At 41.3% G+C, this 12,699-nt stretch overlaps 1 long non-coding RNA gene across 1 annotated transcript in view; it reads right to left on the bottom strand.

The window, feature by feature from the left end:
* Positions 1-10,003, bottom strand: part of LOC106502433 — a 58,807-nt gene extending 48,804 nt beyond the window's left edge. Inside the window, exons 1-2 of the long non-coding RNA XR_001296017.2 lie at positions 8,716-10,003; positions 6,848-6,912 (exon numbers count right to left, since the gene is read on the bottom strand). This is a non-coding gene — a long non-coding RNA (uncharacterized LOC106502433). The remainder of the gene's footprint in view (positions 1-6,847; positions 6,913-8,715) is intronic.

The following is a 12,699-nucleotide window of genomic DNA, read 5'->3' as shown; positions in this document are numbered from 1 at the left end:
CCTAGAAGAGAAAAATTATAACTGTACTCTATATCCACTTTCTCCCATAGTTTGAGGAGAAAGCACACATAATTGGAAGGAAAAACATCTTCACAAAGGGTATCCTTGGGGACATACTCAACCTTGGCCCCCTGACTTGCACCTCTCTCAATGATTTCTTCTCCTAATCTCCATGGTGTTAAACTCCACACACTTTTGGGAAAACCAGTCTTCCTTATAGGCCCCTCCTAGGGTCTGTCCTCTTTCCCACCCAGCACTATATTTTCTCCAATTCAGAATGCTCTCTGGCAGGAAGGGGGCACTAGGAGGGAATCATGATTGCTGGTCTTTGACATTTTAAGTCTTGTAGAATATAGCTCTCTAGCCATCTAGCCCTCTTCACATGATGGAGGCACACTGAGTTGAACTGACATGTATCACAAGGACATACCTTAAGCCTCAGAGCGAGTATCACCTAAACTTACAAGAAATAAGAGGAATAATGATCAGATTGCCTCTCTCACAGTGGACTTTCACTTGCCACACAGAGCACTATGACTTCCACCCCTGAATCCCAAATGCCTCCTTCATTGTCCTCTCTACCATCTGCAGAAATGACCATATAGCTTTGGTCAATTCACTCCTTTAACTCTATACATTTTTATCACCCAATTTGATATGGCCAAATAATTCAAATTCTTATCCAAGAATCATCTAAGTTGGTCCCTTTCTGAGATAAGAAAGTTATAGTAATATCAGGAAATATTCTGTTGAAGATTCCACATCCAGTCATCATTCATCTAATTAGAGAAGTTAAAAATTTGAAAACTGACCAGAACTCATAGGAAGTACCAGAGAAGGCAATGGCACTCCACTCCAGTACTCTTGCCTGGAAAATCCCATGGATGGAGGAGCCTGGAAGGCTGCAGTCCATGGGGTCGCTGAGGGTCGAGCATGACTGAGCGACTTCACTTTCACTTTTCACTTTCATGCATTGGAGAAGGCAATGGCAACCCACTCCAGTGTTCTTGCCTGGAGAATCCCAGGGACAGGGGAGCCTGGTGGGCTGCCGTCCATGGGGTTGCACAGAGTTGGACATGACTGAAGTGACTTAGCAGCAGGATAGGAAGTACTGGAGCTCTGTTCTAAAGACCAAATGCAGGTGGTGCTGAAAAGAACAGCAGGTTTTCAATAACCCTCCACGCAACATCCATGCTTCTGCAAATTGAAGTGATTGGCCTCATTGTTTAGAATATTCTGAGACTCGGGCAAGTCCTGTCTTCAGCGCTGCGACTCTTCCTCTCTTTCTGGGAAAGGTGTGTGCGAGAGAGTAGCAGCAATAATGCAAGGAGTAGTAACGGCAGTGGTAGATGTGTGGGCTGGGGCAGGGTGGGGGTGGGGGTACACAGGAAAGAGCCACCAAACGCTTTGCATGGCAAAACGGTCTAGGGGAGGGAAATTTCGTGTGGAACCAAGAATGACTATAGAAGATCCCTTGACTCATTACCTACCGTATAGAAACCTTTCAGTGCTTTTAGCCCTTTGTCTTCCCAGGAATCAGCTGTACAACAAGTTATTTGCTCAGTAATCCCACAAAATTGCTGCTGCTTCTGCTAAGTCGCTTCAGTCGTGTCCAACTCTGTGCAACCCCATGGACGGCAGCCCACCAGGCTCCCTCGTCCCTGGGATTCTCCAGGCAAGAACACTGGAGTGGGTTGCCATTGCCTTCTCCAATGCATGAAAGTGAAAAGTGAAAGTGAAGATGCTCAGTCGTGTCTGACTCTTAGAGACCCCATGGACTGCAGCCCACCAGGCTCCTCCATCCATTTTCCAGGCAGGAATACTGGAGTGGGGTGCCATTGCCTTCTCCGAATCCCACAAAACTAGGGAATCATAAAATTCACTCACACTAACTACATTTTCTCACTGTAACTTCTTGGGTTCACTCTCCTGCATCTGTTTCTTAAACCATTGTGGGCAGGGCAGAGGGAGTGGGAAAGCGTGTCTGAGAGCTTCAGCCCAGGTGGAGGGAGTGAAGCCTGGACTGAGCTGCTGGAGGTCTCATTTCAATCTTGATATGCAGGCAATTACCTGCGCAGATGTGACCCACTTGGTTTACACCAGGTTGCTGAGAAATGAGTCTGCATTGGTAGGGCTCTTGTTTTCAAGGCTATGTAAATATACCATGTAGGAAAAATGGATGGTTAACCTTTACTTTAAGAATAAACCAATAATAAATTCATAAATTAGAGTTCATTTTTAATCATATTATGAAAGATAAATAAATTATATAACTAAACAAAGACATTTAACTCTATTTCAAATCCTGATATGAGTGGCTCAAAATATTGACTAAGATGAATGCAAAATAACCAGGTGACTTTAATATTCTGCTGGCCTTTGGGTACTTTTTTTTCTTTCAAGGATAAGAACAGCACTTCCCAGCCAAGATTTTGAGTTGTTTTGATAGTTTTCTGATCATTCCCAGAACTGTGAAGGAATTCTCAGTTTTAAATCCTCTGAAAAAAATACAGGTACTAGTAATCCAATATTTGATTATTTTAATGGGGCATTGAAGGTTTAGGCAGAGTCATGAAATCCAAACAAACAATTGAATGTGGCAACCCACTTAATAAAATTAGTTCCAGGACACACAAATCACTCAGTTAGAAGAGAATCTTCAAGAAGAGGTTATAATTAAAGTAAGAGGGTTTCTCATCAAGACAGAGCCTTGGGACTTTGGCACATTCTTTGAACCTGTCCTCACTGCTTGAAAAGAGAGGGAGAGGGGGAGATGGAGCCAGAGCCAGAGCAAGAAAGGAAAGGAGGGAGAGAATTTTAAGGAAACTATGACGCATATGGGATAAAAAGAAAAAACATCTGCTGGATAATTCGCAAATTCCTTCACAAAGAGAACATTTAAAAGTTTAAAGTTTTCGACACCAACTAGACCAAAGTAGACCACTGTTTCCAAAGTAATGCTTACTATTATTTTCTATTCTAAATTCAGTCAGTTTAGGAAATTCTTTAAAGAGGAAAGTAGGGGAAGAAGTGGAAAGGAGTGCCCTCTTCAGTAACTACCAATTGAAATCTCAATCTGTTATGAAGTTTTGGTATCTTGTGTCACCCAAGAGGGGGAAAGAGCCTTAAATATCATTTCCAAGCTGGCACAATATTTGTTTGTCCTCAATTTGAACCAAAGTAATTTGATATCCAAATGTGCTACTTTTTAACCAAGTGCTGTGCTATGCTCAGTCCCTCAGTCATGTCTGACTCTGCAATCCTTAGGACTGCAGCCCGCCAGGCTCCTCTATCCATGGGATTTCCCAGGCAAGAAGACTGGAGTGGGTTGCCATTTCTTCCTCCAGGGGATCTTCCCAGCCCAGGGATCAAACTCGAACCTTCTGTGTCTCCTGCACTGCAGGTGGATTCTTTACGTGCTGAGTCATTTGGGAAGCCCAACAAAGCAAGTAAACTATATATTTCAACTCCTTCAGTTGCTGAAGTTGGAAGGGGTGAACTGTATTTTTAGCTGAGCAAACATAAAAGGGAGCTGGAAATGGTTTGGGTCCCATATCCAGTAAGGAAAATGGAGAACTGGCGGCCAATCAGTCTACAAAACTGGCTGAATTTCAAGAAGAAAAATGGTGGTGAGAAAGGTTTTTGTATTTAACATTTTAAAAATAAAAGTATACTTTAAGCACAGAAGGATAAGGATAGGCAAGATAAGGAAGTGAAGCTTACTTCCCACCTGCGCAAGGAGATGAAAACAAATTGAAAGTCCTTCAATCCATCCTCAGGGCCAGGGCAACAGGGAGGGCTGCAGTCCCTGTTGCTAAGGCGATAGGAGAAGCAGGAAATGGAGGGAAGCAGGAAGCGTCCAGGCAACAGCCTCTGGAATGGCTGTGACCTTACCCATTACAGTTCCTTGACTGTTTGTTACTCTGTACTTCCACCCCTCCTCTTTCTTTCTGTTCCACTCCGTCCTTCTTTTCACTCTCTTCTCTACTGCATTGGGCCTGCTACATCTTCTAGCCTCTTCCTCTCTGGGGCTAACACAAGGTGGACGTCTGAATAAAAGCAAGATGCTGGCAGTATCAGGGAAGAGTGTTAGAAGATACTCCAAGCTCTAACTTCCACCTCCCTGAGAAATCAGGTGATTTTAGTCAGTGAAAATCCATGATTTCTTGGCATCCCTCAATATATTATGATTTATAATATAAGAATTTGCATGCATGTTCTTTGGTAAATAAAATGCGCAAAATTAGTCAGTCAACACAGTTTACTTGGGATTATCCTAACCACTAGCTTATTTGCTCACTTAAATGTCATGAAAAATTACAAAGGGCTCTTCTCATGCCTCCCTTATTCTCTCTTCCCATCCTTACTAGTAAATTGATCTGGTGGATGGACCTCATAGGCTTCTTAGATCAATGACTAATGTTATGGAATTTCTTAATGGCCCATTGGGTTCAATCCTCATGTATTTGTATTGAGGGTGGGGAAACATGTGTACCACCCTCCTTTCTGAATATGATCCTAACTTTTCCTGCAAGATAATCAGTATAAATTACAGTTTGCATGAACTTGCTCACATTCTCTGAGGATACACACCTCTTGCCTGGAAAATCCCATGGACGGAGGAGCCTGGTAGGCTGCAGTCCATGGGGTCGCTAAGAGTCAGGCACGACTGAGCAACTTCACTTTCGCTTTTCACTTTCATGCATTGGAGAAGGAAATGGCAACCCACTCCAGTGTTCTTGCCTGGAGAATCCCAGAGACAGAGGAGCCTAGTGGGCTGCCGTCTCTGGGGCCACACAGAGTCAGACACAAATGAAGCGACTTAGCAGCAGCAGGCAATCTGATGACACCATCATAGAAAAAGCCCTGACTTTGACACAGTTCAAACAGGAACATTCATAAACGTTTCCATCTCTAAGTATCTTCTTATTATACACAGGCAGAAAACTGAGTCAATTATATTCCACTGACCTGAAAAAAAACTTTTTGCTGATCTCAAATTTTTAGACCCTGACTGTGTAACAATCAGTAAATTGTTACCTGTGTAACCACTTTGTGCATAGTAAGAACCCACAGAACATTTTTAGAACTGAAAGACTCCTATTCTAGATTTTACTAGAATCTTATATTAAAGGCAATTCAAACACATATAAAACAAATTCTGAATAAAAATTATATCTGTCAGGGTCCAACCAGGAAAACAAACCATTCTAAGTATATAAAATAGAGGAAATTTAATTCCTTCCACAGATGGTAAATGGAGATGGGGATGGCAACCCACTCCAGTATTCTTGCCTGGAGAATGCTATGGACAGAGGAGCATGGCAGGCTATGGTCCATGGGATCACAAAGAGTCAGACATGATAGAGCAACTAACACTTTCCTACTTTCATAGATGAGAGAAGCTGAGAAGCGGAGCCCACAATGGTGGTACAACCCAGAGGCTGGCAAGAGCCAATGTGAGACCCTCTCTGAGGCTGGAGGAATAGAAAGAAACATCACTGTTATCTTAAAATCCAAAGTCAAGGTCATAGGAGCAAATGGCCCAGATCTGGCACCATGGCAGAGTGTTAGCTTAGTTAATATGAACACTTAGTGCAAAATAAATTCAGGAAAAAGTATTGCTCTTGACACATTATACCATGAGTGCTCAGTATATATTTATAGGTCCCACACATACATCAGGATGACTCAAAGAAGTCATCAAGAAGCTTTTATGCAAAATTGGGAACAGGGGCATTTGAGATAGTATCCAATGATTATTTCTTTTCAGTTATTTCTTTCCAGTGCTGCCTAAACTAGCAAAAAGAGTCACTTGATATATGTGAATTTATTGGGATCATTACCGTGAATCCAAGACAGCTAACTACTTAGTTTTCATTCTCTTTAAGAAAGCAAAGCTTGGCATGCCTGAAAAAGCCGCAGTCTACAGGTCGCCCATTTCTCTCCAAGCCTTTTGCTCAGCCTTTTCACCAGTCTGAGAGCCTATGATGTCTGGCTTGTGGCTAGACCACAATTCTGAGGCAGTTGGCAAGTGGGGGCTGTGCCAGGCTGACTTCACCGTGATGGTATCAAAGTTGGGGTTGGATTGCCAGTCTCAACAAGCTGATATCAAAGTCAGCCCCCTCCTCCAACCTGCTCAGTTTGTCTGCTGGAATAATTGGCCAACATTAAGCTAGAGACTAGCAAGACCAAAGGATTATTTAAGACCCCAGTAGACCAGTTTCCTGATACCAACTGTTCCAAGTAAGCATTATGTATCATGTCATGTACAATAAGGTAGATTTTAAAGCGCCTGCCTCCAATGCGGGAGACCCGGGTTTGATCCCTGGGTCGGGAAGATCCCCTGGAGAAGGAAATGGTAACCCATTCCAGTATTCTTGCCTGGAAAATCCCATGGACAGAGAAGCCTGGTAGGCTACAGTCCATGGGGTCGCAAAGAGTCGGACACGACTGAGCGACTTCACTTTCTAGAGTCAGCTAGACCTAGCTCCAAGTCCCAGTTCCTTTGCTTACTCACTGTATGACACTGAGCATCTCAACCTTTCATTGATAAAATAGGAAGGATGAGGTAGGATTAAGGGCACAATGCTCATGTAAGCTCAGTTCTCCATGTAACGCACACTTTATGTTCAACCAATGACATGTACTGTAAATGTGAATGTTTAGTAGAAGCTATCCATTGATAATGGTGATAATCCATAAAGGATATAGCTTTGCAAGGCAGAATATTGGGCAAGCCACTAAAATAAAGTTACAGTGCAAGTAGCCAAATCAGTTGCATATGGATGTTTAGTTGATGTGTACTCTCTCTGTTTGAGACAAAAATGTTCTCTAGGCTGCTTACCTGAAACTTGAGGTCACACTTCCCACACTCATGATGGTGATTCCGATCCATAAAGTCAACAGCCCCTGCAAAAGAACATTCCAAACTGGGTCAATAACTAGGAACTCATAAGCAATACCATTACCCCAGACTTCACTGTGACTGAGAAAAACCAGCCCTAAATCATTTTCACTTTGTGTATCTAGATTGTTCTGTACAGACTGTAAATGTAAACAGAAGCACTAATATTTGCTGTAGTAAAACTGTGGAGACTAGGCGTTTCAGAGGAGAGTACCGTTTACTGAAGCCATCCACACTCTCTATCTGTTTTCTCCCCTCCCTTTGTCTTCCCTTTGCCTCTCTGCTCCTCCTCCTGGCATTTCTTCTCTCTCCTATCTGCCCTCTCACTCACAGGGACTGCTCACCATAAGATGAGACACATTTAATTATTCAGAGCAAAACATTCAACAAGCCATCTAAAAATGTGATACATCTCCAAATAATCATATTAACTATTTTGTTATTTCAAATGCAAGAAATCTGCACATGAGAACTGTCCAAAAGCTAGGCAACTGCTTTTCTTTCAGGGGGTATGTTGACATATTCAGCAAATAATTTCCAAAACACTATGTGATGTTTGAAGTTGTTTTTCTAACTAAGACAATGTGTGTGGCTTGAAAAACACATTTGTGTGGTATGTTTTTGTAGATTGGCTTGCCAGGTGACCAGAAATAAAAAGCATGTCCTTAAAATTCCCTCCTCCAAGGTCTATCTTCCCCAGTCAAGGGGGTTCAGTGCATTCCAGCTTTACAGTTTTTGCTCTAACGCCCTGTGTGGCCTTCCTCAGTTTAGATTTGAACCCAGTTCAAAAAAGCACAAGTCCAGGAAAAGATTGTGCAAGAGTTTTGTGTTTACACTGCACTGTACATTCTTAACAATACTGGCTATTTAATCCATAAACATCGATTTAAATTTTATGAGATTACCAATCAGCGTCTCAGAAAATATTACAAATTTAAAAGCAAAAATAGAGAAAATACTAAATAAACCAATGTTTTCCCAGAAGTTTATGCAAGATAACGAACACAACTGCATTGATCAAGTCAGCGGGGCAAATATTGGTAGGGTGTCTGCTTTGTTGCTGGGTGCTCAGAGGAACATAAAATTGAGCAGGATTCTAGACCTTCTCTCAGGAAAAATTCTGTTGTAGTACAGAGGGCTTTGTTTTTCCAGACCTTTATCACATCAGACTGTAAATTATCAATTTATTAGAAAATCATTGTGCAGTTTCTCTCTATCCGAGCTTGTAAGGACATTGATCTTGGGGAGTACAATGCAACTTACAAACTGCTGAAGTCTGCTCCAAATTTTCTTATGAAGTTTTAAAGATGAATGAGAGAAGAGCATTTTTATTAAATAATTCTTCGAATTTCCCATATTTATCAGTGGAAATTTGATCACAGTAATGATAGAAACTAACACTGAGGAAGGTCAACTTACAATGTGGCTGGCACTGGTCTAGTTTTAAGTATTTTTACATGCAGTCATTTCTTTAGCTCTCAGAATAGCCTTTGAGCTGGGGTTCAAGTTATCTATCACTGTGTAACTAGCTAGCTTAAATTTAGTGGCATGAAAGAATAACCATTTTTCTGTGTTCATAGATTCTGTGGATCAAGAAATCAGATGGGACACAAGAATTCAGACAGGGAGGACCGGGTTTCCGCTCCACAGTGTCTGAGATCTGGGTGGGGAAGACTTAAGCAGCTCTAGGGGGCATGACCAGAGAGCTGGAGGCTGGAAACGCCTGATGCTGAGTCCTATACATCTGACACCTGGCCTGGGATGACTGGAAGACTGACTCAGGTGGAACTATGGATTGGGACACTTACTCGTGTAATGTCTCCTTGGGGCCTGAGAGTCCTTCCAGCACAGCAGACTTGATCTTCTCACTTGGCAGCTCTGGACACCAGTGAGCAAGGCAGAAGATAGACACCAATGGGCTGGCTGACCTTGAGTCAGATGTTTATATTTGTAGCCAGTGAGAATAGGACTATGTTTTTAAACTTGGACATCCGGGCTCACAAGTCTGGGTATTTCCCAGTGAAAGGAACTATTTTACAGTAAAATTCAACGTAGTGGAAATTTCTGCAGTTGCAAGTTGCAAAGAAGAAAGTTTATATTTTCCTTATAAACACTTACCAAGAATAAACTTTATATATGATGATAAGTAAAAATTAAATAAACAGGAATCAAATACATAGGGATGAAAGCATTGAGGTTGAAAAGAAGAAAGACAACTGAAATGAAAAAGAAAGGAAAGAAAAGGTGCAAATCAAGAGGAAAAGAACAGAATTCACCAAATGAAATGTTTCCCTGAGTTTGTGTGTGCGTATGAGCCCAGTGAATCAGTAAGAAAAAAAAATGAATCAGGGTTTTAGAGAAACGAAAATGCAAAACGGAGAAAAAGAGGGGGTGGGATATTAGTTGGATTATAGCCAGTTTTCCAGCTCCAAACATCTGGTGCCAAGACAAGGAAAGGTGAGGCCCTGTCCTTTGCTGCAACACTTGCCTCAACAGGGGCTGGTTACTCAGGATATTTACATTAAATTAACGTGGCTGGCTATGGCTGTGTTCAGCACTTGGATACGCGGTTAAATAATCAGTGTGGTTTGGCTGCTGGTTTCTTTACTGTGGTTGAATAATTGGTGTTGTCTTGGTTGCTGGCTACTTAAAAAATGTATATGTGCACTTGTTTCTCTTTTTTCTTTCTCTTGAGCAATTTTGACAAGCCCTTGGCAGAAAAGTGGCTGACCAGCTTTCAAACCGGTGCTTTTTCTCCTTGTCATTTATGCTTCCCCCAGATGCTTTTTAAGGACTTGAGAATCTTAAAGACTTTTCTTACTGGAATCTAGACGATGTGCTCTGTGTTAGAAAAGAATTCAGCTCTCTTCTTTTGTTTGTAGCAAAGAGATAAAGCTGAGTCTAAGGGCAGTGTGATTTACCAGAAATGGATGCCTCTTTTCTAGGTATGATTCACTAGGTCCTCAGCTCCACCATAAGAGTGGGGAAAGACAATTACAATGACCTTTGGATAAAACAACCCTGCGTTGGTGCTGTGCTTAGTCACTTAGTCGTGTCTGACTCTTTGCGACCCCACGGACTGTACAGCCTGTCAGGCTCCCCTGTCCATGGAATTCTCCAGGCAAGAATACTGGAATGGGTTGCCACGCCCTCCTCCAGGGGATCTTCCTGACCTATGAATTGAACCCATGTCTCTTATGTCTCCTGCATTGGCAGGTGGGTTCTTTACCACTAGTGCCACCTGGGAACCCCAGGACAACCCTATATGCAGGCATGTTTCCTGTGTTAGTCATTTGCTAGATCTTTAAAACCTAAACAGTCCTTGATACATAGTAGGGGCTCAATATTTGGTAAATAAAGGATAATAACTGAAAATTTATAATTCAGGATTGACAATACTTCTATCCCAGAAAGTTTGCTTCATTTAGTCGTCTTGTTGATTTGCTTAACAGTTGTCAAATTACCACAAGCTGTTCTGCCCTGGGAAACCCACTCCTTCCCAGATGGCTCTGTCTTTTCTCATATTCCAAGACCCCACCCTGACTTCAGGCAAATGATGATCACGGTGAATAATCCTCCTTCAGCAGCAAAACTGGGACAGGAGTGTCAAGAGAGAGCACAAGTCAGGGACAAGCCTCCACCTGCCAACAAACTCCAAAGATATATGCATATACATTATGAAGGAAGGCAAAGTCTTTAACTGCTACTCAGAAACCACAGGTTCTCAGGGTCTCAGAGGATAAGGAACCCAAAGGTCCAAGTCTGAAGTCACATACAGAGAGGAAACTAGTGTTTCCAAGTAGGAAGTGGGAAAGAAAGAGCGTTTTTGCAAATATGTCTCATCAGTGTTAGGATAAATTCACCTCTCCTAGAAGTCTAGAACATGAATTTTATGTCAATCATTGTGGTTATTCAGATTCAGGATAGATTGGAAAGTAGCAAGTTTCTTAATATTGATTCAGATCTATCGCAGGGCAGAGATGAGGGTGAATGCCTAAGATTTTAAAGGGATTTTGGGAGGATTCTTTAGAATTCATTGATCTTGCCATTTTAGTAAGGAGTTTGATTTCCCTTTATAACAGGCATTCTTCAACACCTTTTTTGAGAACTGCTAAGACCAAGTATAGGAAAACTCCCAGGAAAGTCAAACCTCTCATCCCCCACACTGTGCTGGGTGCTATGGAAACAAGGTGATGCGGTGGCCAAGGAGGCAAGCTTAGCAGATCACTTTCTGGGCATTCTCACTTATTAGGTGTTGTTGGATCGCTTAACTGCCTTCAACTTAAATGCCATCAGTCTTTACCTTATTAATTTTCTGAAGACATAAATAATAATGTTTGTCTTACACATAATACAAGAAATTAAAATTAAAGCTACAATGAGGTATAATTTTCATCTATCAGATTGGCCAAAGATCCAAAAGTTTAATAACATGTTGTGTTGGTGATGATGCAAGCAGATGACACTCCCGTGCACTGGCACAACATCTATGGAGAATGGCTGACCCATTGAAACAGCACATAAACCAGCTGACACTGGTTTTGCCTCCTTAAATAGGTTGATTGATTAATCAAAACTTGAGTTATTTTAGAGAACAGCACTGCGCCTGTGTAGGTAGGAAAACCATGTCTCCAGGATGACCTCAGAACTAAGAACTCCCAGCCCACCTAACCCAAATAGAAATGTTGCCACCAGAGCCCTTTGTGAAGCAAGAAATTGGTCAATATGGAAAATCTGACTTCCAACATCATTCCATACATCAGTTCATAGAATATATGAACCGATTCAAGACTAACCAATCAGCCTCCAAATCTGAAACTCCCTCAACCTTTTAAATTTCACCCTGAACCGTGGATCATGGAGACCGATTTGAGTCCTGCCTCCTGTCTCTTTGCTGGTCAACCTCACAATAAAGCTATTTGTTTTCTCAAAAGCTGGTGTCGTGGTATTGGCTTCTGTGTAGATAGGGGCACTGAACTTGCTTTGTAACACTATCATAAATAGAACAGTTGATCTATCACAGTTTAAAATGTACCTCCTTTTTGATGCAGTAATGTAACTTCTTAAAATGTATCCTCTAGCTGTATTAAAGTACTTATGAAAAGACAAATGTACAAGGTTACTCACTGCTGCATTGAAACCACAAAAGATGAACTTTGTTCATCAGTAAAGGACTGGCTAAATGATGTATGGAACATCAAAAAATGGGATACTATGCACGCATCAAAAGGATAAGCAAGTCAGTGCTTGCAACAGCATCCAAAATATATTATTAAGTGAAAAAAAGGCAAAGATTATCATTTTCAAAGATTTACTTTATATACATATGTAATATCTCTGGGGACACATATAAAGCTTTGATAAGTTGTTGAGGGAGGTGAGTATGTGGGTGCAAAGGTGAGTGGAGTCTTTCTGGACATGTGAATGTTTTTATACCTTATATGTTTTGTACTATATACATATATTTCCTATTCAAAAATGCATTTGAATAATAATAAAAATAAATTGACAAAGAAAATATGGTGAAAGGAGCTTTGGTAATTAAATGTATATCTATGCATGAAATGAAGCTCTGTGGCATAAAGCCACCTATCACAAGCACCCCTAATCAAAAGACTGTTGGAACAGAGTGCTGATCCGGGTAAGAACTCAATAGATATATCCGAGGTGGGCAACTGAATTATATGAAAGATTCTATCAATATAAATGGTTAATCATTTAGGGATGTGTGTACAAATTTTGGATTCAAATGGTATGTATGGCCTCACTATTTTTTCAACAGAAGAAAAAAG

This window comes from Capra hircus, chromosome 8, assembly GCF_001704415.2.
Source record: "Capra hircus breed San Clemente chromosome 8, ASM170441v1, whole genome shotgun sequence".
NCBI lineage: Eukaryota > Metazoa > Chordata > Mammalia > Artiodactyla > Bovidae > Capra > Capra hircus.
The sequence above is the reverse complement of the archived record's forward strand: the minus strand, read 5'-3'. Positions and strand labels throughout refer to the sequence as shown.